Source organism: Dromaius novaehollandiae, chromosome 3 (assembly GCF_036370855.1).
Source record: "Dromaius novaehollandiae isolate bDroNov1 chromosome 3, bDroNov1.hap1, whole genome shotgun sequence".
NCBI classification, from domain to species: Eukaryota; Metazoa; Chordata; class Aves; order Casuariiformes; family Dromaiidae; genus Dromaius; species Dromaius novaehollandiae.
The window spans coordinates 101,715,436-101,733,899 of record NC_088100.1 but is presented as its reverse complement, the minus strand read 5'-3'; positions in this window follow the sequence as shown (position 1 = coordinate 101,733,899).

Here is an 18,464-nt window from a genome sequence, read left to right as displayed (position 1 = left end):
ACTGTAACCTAGCCATTTGCACTCAGGTCATAGCTCCTTTGCTTTATTTGGTTATACCTACAAATCCAGCTTGTAATACTTGTTGTTTCAGAAATGAACAGGAGAGCAGCGATTATTTTTATGCATTCTGAAAATTCTCATAACCACTCAGAGCAGTTCCCAGCTCTCTACATCAAGGGGAAGGTCTGCTTTGAAGGTGGAGGAGGTACTCCCAGCTCTAATTGAAGTCAGTGGGAACTCCAGATGCTTGATTTTCCAAATCAGAACCTACCTGTCTGCAGTGTTAGCTCTTTTTGATTTGAGAAATACTTAGGCCTCGTCAGAGTTGTTTCATTAAAAGGAAAAAAAAGATAGTATAATTCAAACATTCCCTCTGTTGCAGTCCTATATTTTTATGAAGAGCACACGGGAAGCCCTGTGTTTCTGCCCTCAGCAAACAGCAGCAGGTGGGTTCTTTGCTCAGAAATTAAGGCTGCTTTTTCAGGGTAGCTGCTCAAGGAAGCACTTGCTTTTAGCTTCCCCTTGAGTAGGCAGCCTTCCTGCTCATTCTGCCAGAAGGCAAACAAGGCTCACCCCTGTTTTTGGAGCGCCTGGGGAAAACTCTGGGCTAATGCAATCAATTTCTATTCAGCTTTCGGTCGGGTGGGGAACAACCCTCAGAGATGGCAATGGCACCTTCTGCTGGAGCCTTGGTTCATGCAGATTTTGGCAGCTGAGCTCTGCAGAGAGGTCCCACAGCCCCTTCTGAGCAGGGCTGCAGGCGAATGCTGTCGTGTGGGTGCTGAAGGACATGGTGCCATGAGGTGAAGCAGCAGCAGGTGAATGGCTGGGCCTTGTTAGCAGAGCTGGTGCTAGAAAGTAGACCCCAACCTGGCCATGCCTCCCCTGGCCAGTGCACCTGGGAACTGCAGCCCCCACGGAACCAGCCCAGATATATCCACCCTCCCCAGAAATGATGTATGTGCTTTCTTCAGCTTTCTGCCCTAATGCAGGGGATTGGTACCAGCTAGCAAAAGAGTCAAGGTCAACCCCTGTTGGCAGCATGGTAACGAACCTACCAGCTGTGACAAGTCATTCTGCTCTCCTTTCCTCGGAGAGGTAGAGATGCTCAGACTGTGGTCCCCACTTGAGCAAATATTGCCATGCTGAGTGATGAGGCAAGGTTACTGCTGAACTGACCTTTAAAGATATTTATTTTATTTAGATATTATTTTATTTATATATAAAGATATAGATATAAGATATAGATATAAGATATTATTTTATTTATGAAATAAAGTATACCTTTGGATCCTGAATTTGTTTCAGATTGGAAGGAACACAATGTCCAGGCAGAGAAAGGCTCAGTTAAAAATCTCAGTCCTCTCTGTTTCTGTGGGTTTTTAATTGGCCAATATGTGTTTAACTGACAGGTTATAAAAGGCCTTCCTAAGTCAGTATAAAGAAATCATATTTTAATTAACATTAGTCATTACAAAATCACTCCGAAGAACTAATTTTATCTTAGCAGTCCCCATGATAGTCTGTGAATAAATCACAGTATTTTCCTTAGATTCTCAGTCTTTGTTTCAGGGGTTAAATGTATAGTAATATAGCCTGAGAATTGCTTCCTGGGTATTAATTAGATGAGGATTTTTGTGTCAGATGTGGATATAAAAAGGGCTTATATCAATTAGCACTATCCCCTTTTGGGCTATACCTAATTTAATACTTAGGTTAAAGTATTTTGGACTAGTGGCATTAATTAATTTGCAGCACTGGAGTATCGCATTTTAAAAAGGTGAATTCCAGAAGCCTAAGAAAGTACCATCACTTACTAGATGGTACCTTGAGTTGGTAGTGACCCTTGGCTGCCTGAAATCAGAAGCTCAGAAATACAAGAGGACTTTTTCAATCTTGATCAATGGTGTGTGCAAACCCTATTTATTTAAATAACAGCAGATAGTTTAATGTTCATCCTTCAAAGTGAACTTGTTATAACTTTTTCCTTTAGGATCGCGCTTGCTTTCTGACCGCGCTGCTCAAATAAACTGCAGGGTTTGTTGCTCTTTACATACCAGCAGTTTAAGTTCTAAAGCCACTCTTACTGACCTGAGATCAGATAAATTCTCTCCAGGGAAGTTTTTAAGTTATTTGCTGGCACACGGTTGGATTAGGAAAGGTACAGTTTTTGTGCTAAAGCAGACAAAGTAGAGATGTTCCTCTCCATGAAAGATATTTGACCCTGGATTGAAAAGAGAAAAAAAAAAAAAAAAAAAAAAAAAAGTTGAGGGAGCATTTTTGTGGGATGTGTGAAAATTGTCTATCAATATTCTTGCTATGAAGAAGCCTAAAAAGCTTTCTTTGGCTTGCTTGGCATAGAAGACCCCAACCTAAGCCATGCTGAAATCACCAGAGAAACTCTAGTGGACTTCAGTAGGCATCAGATCAGGTCCGGAAAGAAAAACTGTAGGATGGGGCTCAAGTTAAGAAAGATAGAAAAAGCTTGCAAATTGACTGTAATGTCTTCCCAAGCCAACCTGAAAATGTTGATAGCCATGATGGAGCTCTTGCCTCTCCTCCTCACAGCACAATGAAATTACAGAGGCAATGACTGTAGAGCTAAGAAACCTGAATCTTTATACATTTCAGAAGGAATCTGGGTGCAGTTGGGGGTGAGGGGTGCTGAACAAAAAAGTTTTTTTTTGTCACGAATTTGTCACTAAAGGATTTTATTGTCACTAATAAGAGTTCTTGAAAGAGTGAACAGAAAGCATCTTTGCAACTTTAATGCATGTGCTTTAACATATTCCTTCTCTCTGCCTCCTCCCACTCTTTTATTTTAGTGTTTTCTTGGAGAGGGCTTGTACAGATTTGAATTAAAGCAATAATATTTTATACTCATAAGGTTACTTGCCTGTTTTACATCTCTGGATGAATGTTAAAAAGCTGCAATACTGCTTTTCCTTCTTTTCTGTCATATATATTTCAGTGCCAGATTTATCAGTTCTAGTTCTCCCTAAGCTGGAAAATGAATTTGCTTCAAATTATAGCTGTTTGAATGAGACCAGTGCACAAATGAAACCTATTACTGTATGCCTACAATAGGGCCAAACCTCTGATCTCAATTTCAGTTTTGTAAGTGAAGAGTCGACTCTAATAACTTCAGTCAAATCACTTTGGATTTACACCAGGGGAGCAGAAATCAGAATCTGGACTTCAATGCTTCAACTGGGAAGCATTTTGAAATTCTTGTGGATGAAAGGTACTAAAAATGTGTGTTATTATTACATTATTCCTTTTCCATATCCCACTTCACATTGTAGGACTGACCATATATCCTAGGACAGTTCAACCCACACTTTTCCAAAATTTTACCCATTTAATTAGATGATTATAGCTTTTTCATGTAGTAACTCTACTGTTAAGGTTAAGCAATCATTTTGATTTGAAACCATTCTCTTCAGTAGTGTCTTGGGAAATGTGAATGAAGTCTATTCAACAGTTTTTGAACTACAAAATGGGGAGTAAATGGTTTCACCATTTTTAATTTATCCAGCCTTCTCCTGCCAGCAGTTTACTTGAAAACTTCTTAATGTACAGTCTGAAAACTTGGCATGGACATCTGAGCAATAATTTTGTATATTTTAAACCTTTGTTAATAAAAGTCCCAACCAGACTGCAGGAAGGGAAACTGCTGTTTTAATGTATATTAAATATAACAAACCACTAGTGGAATACAAGGCACTTGGAAAGATAAAACACAACACTGAAAGTCATAGCACTTATGATTGTGCAACCACAGGAGGAAGTTGATCTCTTTTCAGGAAAGTTTGCATGCTAAACTTGGTAACTGTCCTCAGGCTTGCAGCTTGTTTGTCTAGATATGTCACCTCCACAAACATGTATGTGAAAACGAAAGCTTAAAAATCAAAGGGACAGAAGGGAGAGGAGAACGCAGGAAGCTGTGAGGAACATTTTCTGGAGCAGACGCACCTGTGGCTAAGCCTGGCTGTTTAGGACTGCGTGACTATGCAAAAAGAGCTGGCACTTGAGGTCTGTGGGACCCATGGTTTAACGCCACCAAATCAGGGGACAACCCTGGCGGGTCAGACTGAGCTTCTTTCCATTTGGCCAGGCTCAAGGAAGTTTCTAAACGCATTTTCAGGTGCTGGCTTCAGTCTGTTTGACCAGACCTTGTGCTGTTCTCCTGCAAGACTTGTGCCTGCTGAATTTTGTCCCAGCGGTTTGGTTTTTAAATTCTAAAAATAAATTGACTACCCCAAACCATTTTGCACAGGGCAGTTAATTTTAAAGTGAGCATCAAAATGAAAATTGTTAGCTCTTTTGAACTTTGGGTGATTTTATATGATTTTCTGGTTCTTAACTGTTAAAAAATGAAAAACACAAAACAATGTTGCAGCTGTTCTGCTACACACCAGCATTTTTTGGAATGATGTCAAACTTTGTTTTTGACTTTAACTACCAGAAATCTAACCAAGGCATGGCAGGAATATTACCACAACCTTTCCAAGAGTAGTTTTCTTATACCTTCTGCTATTGTGGCTGCACCAAAATGATAAGACCTGAATCTTCTACAGGACTTTTCCTCTTGAAGTGCTTTACGAAAAAGATTGGTGATACTAAGCCCCTGTTAAATGAGAAATCATGGTATGGCATGATGAAAAGTTTCTCCAGCAAACTAATGGCCGAAATGGGACTGCAAGGGACTATTCACTCAGTGAGCAAGCCGGCAAACCCGAGTGCCTCCCTGGTGCTGGTTATTGTCAGAGACAGTTGGGCTAAGGTCTGTTCCCATACAGCGATTCCTACGGTCCTATCTAAAGAGGAAGGGAGCTGTCTAAGCTCATCTTACAGTTCGTGCCTTTTGTTGAAAGGAAAGCTCATTTTCTGAATTTAAAATTCTGCTTGGAGGGCAAACTAAAAGCATCAAATATGTGACTGGGGCGAGGGAAGAGTAGTGCATACAAACAGAATGTTTCAAATTGCTTGCAGTTTGCATAAAACTCCCTAAATAACAAAAGAAAATAACTCTGGGAAGTGTAAACCGTAATGGGCATCATTTAAGGGCTTAGAACATAATATACTGCATAACAGTGAGCACAGTTTAGTTTTTGTTTGATTAGGTATTCATGTGTACAAACCGATGGCAACACTTGTAGTAGTTTCCACTGAAGATCAAGTACAATTTTGTATCTTGGAGATATGACAAGACTAAAAGATGAGTATGCTAGCTTAAGAGGCTTCAAAAATAAGAAGCAACCAATGAACACCTCCCTTTATTATTATCTTGTTCAAAAATGGTGATTTCTAATGCATTCATGAATTATATAGGCTTTGCAGATGGTCTTTTTTATTTAAAATAGTTCTGATGAGAAGTGTTCCTACTCACTACTAGTTGTGTAAAACAGCTTTCCCACAGGTGTCATCTATTGAAAACTCTCCCTGCTGCCACCTCTAGTCAGTTCTGACAGCATTTAAATCCACATTAAATCCATCCTTTTGCACTCTTCACGTAGCAAACAACTGGTCTGGTTGCATTGGCGAGTATTTCAAATGGCCTTTATTGCAAATCTTTTCCAGGCCTATCAGTTACTTCCAGGCTTTTGCCCTCTGAAAGAGCTGTATTATGTAAACAGGAAACATATAGGAACTTGTTAATTGCTGGTTTATTTTTCTTATGCAGCAACATAGACTGCTTTTCTTATTGTCACTGGAGATATCAAATTACGCTATAGAGCTTGGATGCCAGAGAAGAACGTTTAAATAGTAAACCATTGCATACTGGAGGAAGCAGGGAAGGTTAGGTCTCTGCTTTGTTGATAAAACAGGCAAGTTTTTTTTCTTTTTAAACTTGCTAACAGATCTTGGTTAAAAGGTGGTTTGGGAAGCTATCCCCCAAATCAAGGTTGTTTGGGAAAACTGCTTATCTATCACGAGGGATCTATCATGAGGATCATTAGCAGGCATTGTGATCCAGCTGGAAAAACTACTCGATAAATATAAAAACCGTATATGGATACACAGTTCATTTCCATGATGTGTCATATAAAATACTCTGTTTTTGTCACAGCGGGAGTGATGCATGACTGCACTTAACGTATGCCCCTAGATTCACATTTGAGGAAAAATATATTATCAATCGCCCTGCTAATAATAGTTTTTTTATCTGGCAAGGAGCAAAATGATCGTTGCTGGCACCTTTAGGAGCAATCATAATTTAACTGGAAAATAGTGCCACGGTGCTGGGTAGTTGAGTGTTTCTTGGAGCACACCCAGGCAGTCTCCCGGGGGCAAGAGTGCTCCCGCCGGGGTTGGATACCCCTCTGAGTAATTCAGAGGGGAAATGAGTGATGTGAATATTTTCCTGGGAGAGAGAAAGGGTAAGTCTATTATCAGTACTGGAACTGGGATGTCAGATGCTACTGCGGTATATAAGTGACAGTTCTTGGTATATGTTCTAGTAGGCCTGAGGAGATGGGACTGTTTCAAAGGAAGAGGGTTTTGCAGAAAAGAGTTGTTGAACTGAAATGAAAAATGGGAGCTAATTAGACAGAGCGCTGAGAGGATAAAGAAAGAGTTTACCAGTAATCCTCAGCCAGTGATTTCTGCACCCTTCTGAAACTCTGGCAAGTTCTCTCACTACTATAATGAAACGTTTCTGAAATGGAGACAAAAACTCTCCATGAAAAAACAGAATAAATCACGGGCTATAACGAAGAACTCGTCAAACATTTTGAAAGGTAACAAGCAAGTAGCAGAGAATGTTTTACTAACCTGGTACTTCTGGTTGGTTACCGTTATTGATGTAAAAACTTCCTTGGAGGTCTATAGCTCTCCTAGGATGGCAGACCCGTACGCTGAATTGCGTGTTTCCCAGGCAACAAATGCATTTTGCTTCTGTGCTTTAAGTTTATTTAGGGAGAAATGAGCCTGTCAGGATGTAGGGGACCTAAAAAGGGGAAGGAAGAGGAATAGTTGCAACAGGAGAGTATCAAACAGCAAGCAGAAAAGAGAATGAGCTTTATTCTCACATGGAGCCAGATTCTGTGTACCTCCGTCCAAAGAGTAGCCCCAGTGAAGCAAGTGGGGAAACCTGTGCAAGGCAAGAGCAAACCTGGCTCCAAATCAGGGGTATTTATCTGAAAAATGCCTTAAAAGTAGAAAATCTATCAGATTTCAGTTAAAATAACACCAATCCTTTGCAGGCCTGCCAAATGTCTGCAGGCTTCAGGTGATTTATTGGAGAATCAATGCGCGGTGAACGCCGACGTCTGCCTTCCTGTCTTTCCGTGCCTAACAGAGGCACCTTCACAAGACCTTGGCACTTGTCAGATTCAAATCCTTAGGGCAGTATTTCTCACCTCAAGTGCAAAATTCACCACTTCCCTGTGAAAATCAGTAGGGCTGAGAACTCTGTGTGCCGAGCAGAGCTCGCTGCTAGCATTTATATAAGATTCATTATGTGCGTTTGGGTTTGCGCTCGGTAGTGTCAGAACGGAGGGAAACTGTTAATTCTCCTCCACCCTGTTTCCAAATAACCTTAAAATAGCACGTTACAGTGCAATCTGGGCCTGCCTAATCTCACTGCTGGTTTTTAGAAATAATCCTCTCATTCCCACTCTCTTAGCCTCTTTGAAACATAATGAATTGAAATTACATGTAAATGCCAGCAATATTTCAAAGGGAGGCCGAAACGCAGTGTCTGGTCTCTAATTAGTTTTCCAGTGTGTGGCCTGTAAACTGGATGATAAATGAAGCAATTAGCCATCAGTGGCTACAATTAGGTGGCAGTAAAAGTGGGAACAAAATGAAGTCACGAGCAAGGAAATTTGCTCTGAAAAGTGCTGCTGTTGGTTGGCTTCTAGATTAACAATTAATTGTGGTTAATTGGCTCGTTTGTTTGTTGTTTATTGGGGACAGCGCAACCACCTAATTATGTGAGCACCTTCCAGAGCAGGAAAGGAAGAGGTGACGTTATTCTCCTGTGAAGTGCCATCGCTCCCAATCCCATGCAAACGACTGTGGGGAGAGCAAACCCATTTTTATTTCTCCCTTTTGGAAGTGGAGTTAGTTGATTGTACAGTTTTCCATACAGTTGCTTATGTCTTGGGTCCCAAAGCACTTCACAGAGCTTTAGCAACAAACTAAGTGCCACAAAACCTGTTTTAGACCCTTTATTTGAAGCAAGGATCGCAGATCTAAGGAGCTGATTTGCTGGCATTATAGTGCGAGAAGGAAAAGCCCTTGAACTTTTGAGCCCAGCAGCACTTTCCAGCTGCACTGCACTGTGCAGCATGGCTCTACTTTTTATTGCGAACAAAATAGTGGAGCAAAATAACAATGATACCGTATTTTCTTAGTGAGAGATTCACCAACATTTTCCCAGTGTGACCAGTATTTTATTCCACAACACTCTTTTTGATATAAACAGGACAACTTGCTGGCTACTGAATGCACATGGCAGGGGAAAGAGCCAGACTTCTGAGAAAACCTGTTTTCTGTCTGTGATGCTGAAGACATTTATCTGGCCCCACCTGTAAAGTTATGTCCATTGATGATGATGATGATTATTGCTATTACTATTTTTACCAGGAGACATTGTGACTGTCTCATTTTTCATACATGATTTGTAAAAATGATTAAGTGAATAAGTACAAAAAAGATAAAAATGATGTGTAAAAACACACGGGATTTTCAAATTAGGGTTTACGTTTTCAATTAGGAGACTGTGCTATTGAAAACAAGAAGCCAGTTTGTCAGAAGCAAAGGCCAATTTGTCCTCACCTCAGAGCACCAGAGGGAAACAATACACCCTGTTCATTCCAAACTGGTTTGCGCAAAATGAAAAAGACCACAATATTTCAATTCTCCATATTGCATCTCTTGCAGCGACTAATAGCAGTATAGCTTTTAGAGGATAAACTTTTTATTCCTTTGCAATGCTCGTGGTGTCCTAAAAAACATCTTAGTAGCAATACAGCGATTGGGGGGAAAAAATATTTGTAGTGTCAAAACTGGTTCTGTGATTCAGAGCTAGGCTTGAGAGAGCTGCAATACAGCCCCTCTGCGATAACAGATATACTGAGTTGATGGTTTCATTTTTTGAAGGTGTTAAGCCCATCTGCTTGTAGGAAAGCTATTCTCTTTCACTATAAACTTTACTAGAATGCTACCAAGATGATTTGGAGAATCTCTGTAGAACTTGCAAATTCAGTTTGGTAGTATAAAAATGCCACTATGACACACTGTGATTATCACTGAACTCTCTGCATTTTCTGGCAGCACTGGAGTGACACCTCTAGTGGCATTTCATTCACTGTGATGCAGGGTGCCCTAAAATGATCGACAGTGCTCAGTGTCCCTATTTGTGCCACGAGGAGCCCTGCCTATAGGCTCTGCCCAAAGCAATAGGTGAGGAGACTCCTGCTGACATCAGCCCACCCCGAGCCAGCCCTTGGAGACGGCTGTACTCTTAGGAGACAAAAGCAAATGTTCTGGAAAGGAAAGATGCATTTACGTCCAAAGTGATCTCTACCTACATGTTTTTAATCTCTATTAAATATCTCTATAAGCTCAGGAAGTCCCTCAGTGTCACTGGCGTTACCTGGACAAAGGGACAAAGACCACCAAGGAAATGCTCTATGTGCTCAGGGAATTGCACCTATCTCTCTCTGGGCAAAATAACAGATTTCCAACAGTACCCTGGCTATTGATTAAAAACAACTCTCTAGAGAAGGAAAATGAAAGTTTCAGTGCTGTTTCCTCAGTTTGCCAAGCTTTTGAGCTATGGTGTTCAGAAATGCTTTGTGGTATTTCAAAGAACAATCTACCATTTTACTTCCCTTCAGGGAAGTGTGAACTGATGCAGTTTGAAATCCTGGCTGACATCTGAGTTCTTAACAGGAGGAATATGTTCTTGCAGAGCAAAGAGAAATAATTGAGGCTGCATTGCATCCCCTGCTAGTTGTGGTTATTATCAGTATACATATATTACTAGCAAACTGCTGGGCTGGACGTTTAGCCCATAAACTAAAAATACTTTAATGTTTTGCTCCTCTGTTCAGAGATTTGCAATTGGAAAAAAATAAGGCTGTTATTTAAAAACAGGCTGCTAAAATGAGACACATAAAATATTGCAGTATTTTTATTATATATAAAATGAAGTCTCTGCATTTGTTTTTTATTACTGAGTTACACACAACAAATGAATATGCTCTGAGCCAACAATTTCTACTCTGTTACATATGTGCACTCTGTTCCACTGGCTGCAATGGGGTTTGACTAAGCCCTTCTACCCAGCTGAAAGAGTAGGCTGAATGATATTAGCTTAAGCAATGAGAGTCAACAGGAAATGGGGGATTTGGGATCTGAATAGTAAAATCAGTATTGGAGCATGTCATTTGCACAATGGCAGTTCTTGGCAGCCAGTGGCTTTGTGCTAAAAAAGAGAGTTTATTATTGAAAAATCTCCAATTTGGGGAATGTGTGGTGGGTTTAAAAGGGCTCAGAACCTCTTGCCTGATTGACACCATTGGGGCTGGAGGGCAGATGAAGATTTTAATCACTTCCAGCCATCTGCTTTGTAGGGATCAACGGGAATGAGTTAGAGAGCATTACTGTGAGCAATGCCAGCATGTAAGATGTTTTGAAGCACTGGTATATTAAAACTCGTTGAATCTTAGAGCTAACCATATTAAAAATATGACTATGATCTTACTGTTGTATCTGCAGCAGTGACACAATACCTTATCCACCCACTCCACAACTCCCTGTAGAGTAGTGGCTGAATGCCAGCTATAATTGCCTAGAAATACTTTAACTTTTTTAGATTCACTGCAGAAAGACAACTGCAACAAAATAAAGAACAAAGTCTCTTTATCTTGAAGTAGCTTCTAGGAGGCCTGCAAGGTCTGGTCCTCCTTTCACTTAGTTCAGTCTTAAAGCGTCATAACTTTGTAAGGATTCCTGATGTACATCATTGGAAGCCAGTAAAGAATAAGGTCTGATAACTTCATGCAGAGATGAATAACAGAGCAGATCAACAATCACAGTTGTTGCAATATCAGAGGAGAACAAAGCATTTCATCACAGAACTTTATCTGGATGGAGACAGCAGAATAGAGGATTGTCACATCAGAGAGCCTTCAGAAACATATAAAGCAACAAAGTTATGATCAAAGAGAAATCTAGGAAGCTGATTTTTAAGATGGTCAGTGGATTGCCAAGAAAGCTCTTTTTTCTTTCTTTCTTTCTTTCTTTTTTTTTTTTTTTTTGGTCCCTGATCCATTGACTATGTGTAACACCCTAAAGGTAGGAAGAAAGCCCATGACCTTTTCCACGTTGGCCCACAGCACAGGATTAGGCTGTGGAATACATAAACCATGTGTCGTGAAGCAACAACCTAGCTCATCTTCCACGCTAACATTACAATGGCCTGATACCATTCACACTATCTCCACCTATGGCTGTGCCTTAAAGACCTGCTTTAGTTTTAAGTTGGCTCTGAACCCTTCAGTCCCAGCACATGTTGAGCTTAATTCTTATGCACTTTCAGTGATGACTGTTTTCTCTTTTTAGTGATTACTGTTCATACTTGATGAGAGCAATGGGAGTGAAAAATGGAATTGAAACTCCTCATACACATTCCCATGTCCCATGGCTTGCCATTCTCCCTGTTAGTGCACGACGGGATGTTGAAGATTAGTCTCTAGTTCCTTTCTGTCATGATATCTTTCAGAGAGCGGTAAATCTATTATCACTCCAGAGGGATTTGTTATCATTGTGTCTGATTATGTGATTAAAGTATGATTGAGAAAGTAGATGATGGCAAGAAGCGTAACGTCTATGACATGAAGAGAAACCTCATTCTGGGATTAGACCATTTCCTAGCACAGGCCTCCTCACCATGGATTCACATGCCATTTAGGGTTAACTAAATACTCATTACCTGACTCTGTTTATTGTTGGACAGGCAAAAATTGCATTTGGTCATAGCCAGTGAGCATTAACTTTGCCAAATGAAGAGGCAGCAGCCAATGAATTAGTGAATGGAAAGTCAAAACTCCTTTCTGACTGAGAATAAGTGAAGAAATCTTTGGATGGGATGGCATAGAGGAAGATGTGAATATGAATCGGCTAGTAAGCTCCATCTCTGCACCAGGATAGCGAGGAAGAGCATAAACCCTGAGGTATTCCAAGATTATTTGTTTGTTTGTTTGGTTGTTTAGCTTGTTCTGTTTTAAGCAACTCAAACAGCCAAGTTTCAACAACTTCCCTGGCAATACACATGACACTGGTGCTAAGTTTCTGAGAACTCACAGGGAATTCTTGCTGCTATTCTGAATATTTCCTTGATGTGATTTGATCTTACCACTCTTTTCCAAGAGCATTAGGAAGTTAATAAATGTACTCAATAACAGTATGCTGTTACTTAAGTGAAAGAGTTGCTTCATTGAACTGTATTGATAACATTTTACTAAGCTTGGAGTCTGGTGTTTTACAAAGCATGAAGTTCTGCCTGTTCAAGTCATAGAGGTGGGTTTTTCAGGCTACTTGGAGAGGGCTAGATTATTGACTTTGACAAGAGGGAACTTAGATCTACTGAACCTAGTTCTCCTTGCTGTCATTACCTACTTATTGGAAAAGTTGTATTTTATGGGCTCACCTGAGTAACCTCTTCAAACGTGTCATCATAGAATGACCAATTTTGCATGCATTTTATATGTGTCCAGTGGTTAAAAAGATAATTTAGACTTCTCAGTGCAAAACCTCTTTGTTCTGTAATCGCTATGTAACAGCAGAGGTCTGAGGAGCACCGTTGTCTATTTGTCAGTTTTGACAGTTGTGTGTTTTGAAACATTTGAAGTTCATAATAGTTGCATGACAGCACCTATGTTAGTACAAGAATGTATGCATTTGCATGCCAAATGTGTTACCCTTTTGGTAGCAAGGACAGCAGAAGCCCCATTGAGAAAATGCTGTGGGTATCACAGACTGTTCAGGATACAGGATGAGACTTGTACGGCTTTCGGAGACCTGCAGGCAGCAGTGAATCCTTGCAGGTGCCATAGGAACAGCAAAAGAAAAAGGCCTGCAGAAGCCAGTGGCTTTTGCATGCCATCCCCCAGATTCAAAGAAGAGAGGTCTGAAACCTCCTAAAAGATGTCGACCTCTGTGAGCAAGAGAAATCTAATGGCTAGAGGGCTGTCAGGCCAGCTCTGCAGCTCTGTCCCTGGGTACTCATTTGTCACCAGTGGTACTGGGCAGAGCCTGAAGGAAGCCTGAAAAGAGAGTTGTTGCATTGTCTGGTTAAGGAGAACTCAATGTCCAGTTAGACCTGGCCCTGAGATGACACAGGAGTAACACATACCAACTGCAGAAAACTAAAAGCATCTCTGGAACAAGAGGAGAACAGTGAGACAGCCACCATGGGCACCTCTTTTAAGGGGCTACCAGCCAGGGACCAAGACACTGAGTGCATGAAGGGCACATATTGTTAAGCAACTATTTACGACAGAAGTGCTATAATAAAGGTTTCTTCCTTTTTTTTCTATTACTATATTTTCATTATATTTACCTCTGTGTGTTAAGGACCAAGTTTGGGCCCTTTGAGGTTTGCCTTTAATTAGTGAAAGCAGTGTCCAAGTGAGCAATAACTGAACACTCTGAGGAGCTATTCACTGTGCACCAACCTATAAGAAAAAAGAAACAATAAAACAAAACTTCTTTTTTACTAATGGGAATAGTGTTGGAGACTGGAACCCCCTCCCCCATCTGTACCTGCAGGAAAAATGCCAGTCCTGAGTATTCATCCAAAAGTCAGTAAAAACATAGTAACGAGGATAGGATATACAACACATCTCTCATTCATGGTGGATGCTGAGTGTCATCAAGATACAGGACTGGTGTGCACTGTGCAGTGACGGATGCTTATCTAATTTACGCTGCAGTGAATAATGCTCTGAGAAGGGCTGCCAGACTTGCTTTTATATACATAGTTTCTGCAGCCAGATGAAAGTCATTTTCTCAGAGCTGGCAATTGCTAACAGGGTGTGTACCGATGGGCTTTATCCAGAGGTGAAGGTCTCTTCCACAGAGGCTGAATGCATTTTTGGCAGCTTATGTTGCTCAGAGAAATCAATGGTTTTTTGTAACTGTTTGTTATCTGAAGGCTGTGCAGTGGTTTTCAAAGCAAGCTGGATTACATCTAGATTAGAATTCCAGTAAATATGGCTTTGCTTTTTGAACTTCTGCAACTGACAGTGCTAGTCTCCTTATCACTGAGCTTCTCCCACCCAGGAACCTGAGGAAAAGAGATGTTTGCAGTTGCTGGTGGTGTTTTGTCTTTTTTAAAATTCTGAATTCTTGTATTACAATGTGGAGCAGTGTCTAGAAATCTGATGCAACACCATTTCCTGGTGTCCTAACAGAAAAGCCAGATAGTGAGATAACCTGTACCCTAAGGGAGCTTGCAGTACAAGAAGACAAATAAAGGATTGGAGAGACATACAGAGGCATGCAGAGATATGACTTGCTTCTAGCTTTGCAACAAATGAAGGAAAAGAAGAACTCAGGTTTCCCCAGCCAGCATGCCAATATGCTGTTCACTAGTCCATGTGAAAAGTAAATGATGCTGACAGTCTCTTTTCACTTGATTACAGCTATTGCCCGTCCAATGCCCCTGACATCTATAGCAAAATTTCCAAGGATTCAACAGGGTGAGTCCTTCAGCCAAGGCCTGTGTGTCGAGCCCCAGATCTTTGATGTAGGTGGTGAAGGACCAGGCCTGTGTGCCTCAGGAGCCGGCCAATAAACCAGTGCTGCCGGCGCATATTGTGAAGGCTGCCAGCTCTGTCATGATCACGCAGGTGGTACGGCACAGCTAGGCAAAACGGGAGAAAGCTGAACACACAGGAGATGACCAGGTCCTCCGGTAAAATCAATGAGAGAAGAAGAAGAGACAGTTTGAATGATAACTACCACCCTACAAAGGACACAATTGGTGGACTGTGAAAATGCCCACTTTAGAGTTTATGGTGCTGGTCCAAAAGACCAGTTTTTAAGACCCTATAAAACACTACTAGATTGATGTATGGGAGAAGGTGGGGAATATTTATGACAAATCATCCAAGGCGCAAGAATGGTAAGTCAGAGAAATGTGGGTTTTAGTGACCACAGTGGGAGAAAGACCCAGTTCAGTTGTCAAATGAGCAAAAACTACACTGAAGGGTGACCATATGATTTTGTTACTGCCAACTTGTGATTTTTTTAGGGTATCCATGTGTCCTCCTGTTTTTTCAAGTGTTAATTCCTGGACTTGTGTAATTAGATAAGAATCTCTCTTAGGGTTGTTTTATTTTCTTATTATTATTGTTATTTTTAAATACATCTATTCCTTAAGGACAAATGCTTAAACATGTTATATGAGTATGAATTGCCCAGAAACCAGAAGGCAAATGGCTGTTGGTTTGGTTTGGTTTGGTTTGGTTTGGTTTGGTTTTTAGAGACCTTGTGATTTTTTAATCCCGTGTCCTGATTTTTTTAAGCCTGACTCAGTTTTTTAATGTTTTGGCTTTTCTATAGCCTGGCTCTGAGAAAGTCTCTGAAAGAAGAATCACACAAACCAGTAGAATTGTCCTGTCATGTTGTATCTTTGATTCAATTTTGTTGTATTTCATAGGAATCCTCATTCCCACCTGAAGAGGGGGAAGCACAGTTGGGAACCTGGAGATGAACTTCCCTCAGACACCAAAGGGAAGCTGTTCTCAAGGCTTTGAAATGTTTCTCTTTCCTCTTAAAAGGCAAGATGATAACAATAGAAATCAGGGAGGAAAATAGAGCTAGGAAAAAGAAGGTAAACTGGTTGTGATATATTCTGAATACCGCTGTGCTATAACTTGGCTACTGTTCTCTAATTACTGAAACATGCTGTTGGCTAATACCTATGTTACATTACCAAGGAGTTTGCACAGAATTATTCACATTTATGCATTTTATATCTCATAAGTCTAGATATGAATAATAATGGAAGACACCTGATTGTCTTGATCAACCTCATATCCATCAAATTAATTCTCCAATTCTAACCACCAGTCAGCAGTACTTTTTGGAAACATTACTCTAATGTAGAGGCAACATTATTCGGATTACAGATGTTATCGAGGTTATTCAGGTTTTAAACTATTTTTGGTGTTGTCTTTAGCTCTTTTGTTTGTGAATAGGTATAGTTGACATGGCAGTTATAATACCAGACATTACTAGGCCTAGGACCCTCACCTGTATTAACAGAGACAACTCGTACATACTACTCCCTTAGCCTGGCAAGGCATGAGGCAATTCTGGCTATGGAAAAACTGAGTGACCTCAGACGGTTCTGAACACCTGCTTAGCTTTCAGCACTTACAACGAAGCTAGAAGTTGTGTTAAAAATACAGCTTCAAGAACCTTTCTGCCTGTGAACTTCCCACTCATTAGGTATGAGGTATATTACTTTACTCAGTGACTGGCTCTGATCCATCCTTCCTTACTATCTTGATATTTCCTCTGGGACTCATGTAATAACAATGCCATTGTTTTTTCAGATTAGTACAATTTAAACAACCAACCTCACTAGATTCCATGTGGATTATTCCTTCAAAAAAAGCAAGGTTTCTGCCTTAAGGACACAATTAAGTCCCCAATTAACAAGTCTACAGAGTCACTGTAGCAGAGCTATCTTTGCTTATTGGGAGCAAAGCTAAGTAGCTGCCATTAAGTATCCATTTAGCTGGGACAGTTAACACCTATTGTGGTTGCTTTGCATTTCCATGCCAGCGCAGAAGGGCCTGTGCCGAAGTGTGAAGTGTGCTCAGCAGCTTGGGAGGACCAGTACTAGGGATCTCAGGAAGGCTGCTCTCCTTTTTCTCTTGGCAGAATAATTTAGCTGGGCTCCAAATCAGCCACTCAGGGCTCAGCTTTGTGCCTGGGGCCCAGGGCAGGGCTTGAGGTTGTGGGTGCACATCCCCACTGCAACACAGCCTGCCTACAAGTTCCTCCCTGTTCCTTGCTGAACCTCAGCTCTGCCTGCGCAAACTGGGGAAAATGCTGCTCCCATCTCTCCCACCATGAATGCTCTGCATAAATGATAAGATTTTCAGAGTGTCATAGCCAGTGCAAGATTTTGTGTATTTTAGTGCCTAGTACATGGAGGTGAGGAGGGGAGAAAGACAGGGTCTTAGATGGGACATCTGATGCTACTGTAATACAAATACACATGCAGAAACAGGGAGGAGGAATGAACAAACAGATATTTGCATCCAATATCTTGGATGAATAATCGGGGAAACAGCTGCGCAGGTATTGCAGTATATAAAAGTGGGTGATGGAACCTCACAATCACAGAGAAAGAATTGTCAAATCAAATTCTTCTGTTGGTGCTCAAGCAAGGGTGGTAAGGAGCTGGAGACAGCCTTGCCCGGGTTATTCCCTGGGCATCTGGGCTGGGCCGGCCTGAGCCGGAGGTGTGAGCAGTCACGGCTGGCTGGGGACAGCTCTGCGACCCCTGGGGACGACAGCTCCCTGACTGCCCTTCAGACGCCTTCACTCCAAATCCACTTGCTTACCTCTGACCGCGGGCATTAGGATGTGCCCAGGAGATGGTACCTTATATTTCTACCATTGGGTCGTATGGATAAAGCCTATCTGTAGACTTAAGTCTAACTAGGCTTTGCCTTATAGAGCCATGACTGTCATTTCCTGTCTGCTGATTTGTCCTGTGACAGCTACAGAAGAGTCTAATGAAAAATGAGAAGAATGTGTTGGCGATCTTAGCGGCCATATTTCACAGTGTGGTTTTTCAGTCCGTTTGTTTTCTTAACTTCCTGAGGTCAACCGTTCCTGGAGATGGATGTCACCACATGTGCTCATTTGGAAAAATAGCCATGGTCATGCTTTAGGTGAGTGAACAGCATTATGGAAAGGCAAAGAAACAATAGTTATCTGTCTGGGGCACAGTTAATATTTCAGAAATCTCTGTTCAGGAGGTTGATTAGGGAAATTCAGTAGGTGTTTCAGTTTATTTATGATTCGTTCATGAGCTGGGTAAATAATGCATGAATATTCAGAAATATTTTAGGCTTTTTCTTTTTAATAATAAGGCCTCCTTAAATTCACTTACATCTGCAGACAGACTCCCATCCCTTCCAGTGGGCTTTCGATCTCAGCTTAGTATGAAACCTTTTATTATTCTCAGGTATCGGAAATGCACTAATTTAGAGCACTAACAAGCACTTGCAAACGTACGAATTATTAGGCTAAGTATAGACATGGTGTTATCTACTGAAGAATCCAAAAGTTAGGATGTTTTAAATAAAATACTTCACTTCCATTTGAAATTTTAGACTAATTCAAGCCGTGAAAGCGCAATGGTGATATTTTTAGTGTTCATATAGTATCTTTACTCCTGGCCCCAAAATGCTTCCCAA